Source organism: Pundamilia nyererei, unplaced genomic scaffold (genome assembly GCF_000239375.1).
Source record: "Pundamilia nyererei isolate P.nyererei 1_Seehausen unplaced genomic scaffold, PunNye1.0 scaffold00559, whole genome shotgun sequence".
NCBI lineage: Eukaryota > Metazoa > Chordata > Actinopteri > Cichliformes > Cichlidae > Pundamilia > Pundamilia nyererei.
The window spans coordinates 86,502-87,600 of record NW_005187960.1 but is presented as its reverse complement, the minus strand read 5'-3'; the positions used below and the strand labels follow the sequence as shown (position 1 = coordinate 87,600).

The following is a 1,099-nucleotide window of genomic DNA, read 5'->3' as shown; positions in this document are numbered from 1 at the left end:
TGTGTGTGTGTGTGTCTTGAACGCACGTGTGGCTTGTTGCAGGCTCAGAGCTAAGGTTGGCCCAGTACACGAGCCAACCTTAGCTCATGTACTGATTGATGGGCTGTGTTTACAGGAACTGAAACTGCATCAGTTTAGATCCTGTCGTCCGCACAGACGCAGTTCCTCATGTATTCTTCGTTATGCAGCATTTTATATGAACGGCTGGAGCGAGGGTGCCAGAAATCACAAACCAAAGGGTGCCCTTACAGTCTGTCACCAAGGGTCAGGCCACAGGTTCTGATGGCCCTGAACATGGGTGGTTATTAGAAACAGAACGCACTGCACCATAACAGAAGAGAGGGAGCCATCTTTAACAGGGGACGGACTCCCTCTGCAGGCAGACTACACACCAACGGAGCAGTGGGACCAGCAGCAGTATTTAAGCTGTTTGCAAGTTGGTAGACAGCAGAGCTAACAGTGTGTGGGCTCTGTGGGCAGCAGGAGTGGTTCACATCTTAGTGAAAAGGGTTTAAACTAAGGGATGACTGTGATTACAGGGCTGTATACGTGCAGGCGGGGCCTCAGATATCACTGGTGATCCAGTTTGAATGCTTGACTAGAGGTGTCTCCAGCCAGGGCACGTGGGAGTGTGATATCCCATAATATGTGTTGGAACAACTGAAAGCCAACAGCAATTTTCAGTGAGGAACAGCTGCAAAAAATAGGAGCACTGAGCTGCACCCCCGAGTATGTTAAAACAACAAAGTTTATAAAAAGAGTTGAACTGCTTGGAGAGGTAAAAACAGTCTCCCTCCACGGTTCACTGCGTCTCTGAGAACAAGCTGAACACAGTGTCCAGCTCAGCTGTCTGCAACAGCACTGCTTATTTCTACTGAATTATACAAAGCTGACTTATTATAACGTTTTCTTTTAAAACAGTCGGACTGACTGCATCGTGTGCCCCGCTGCGACTGCGCCGTGTGTCCCGCTGCGACTGCGCAGTGTGCCCCGCTGCTACTGCGTCGTGTGCCCCAATGCGACTGCGTCCCGCTGCTACTGCGTCGTATGCCCCAATGCGACTGCATGGCGTCTAATATGAGACAATAGATGTTTCTTC

The 1,099-nt window shown here is 50.0% G+C and overlaps 1 protein-coding gene across 1 annotated transcript in view; it reads left to right on the top strand.

Annotated features, from left to right (window-relative positions):
* The window catches only part of LOC102202288 (casein kinase I isoform gamma-2-like), a 29,128-nt gene that overhangs the window by 16,028 nt on the left and 12,001 nt on the right, over positions 1–1,099 (top strand). The window lies entirely within an intron of this gene.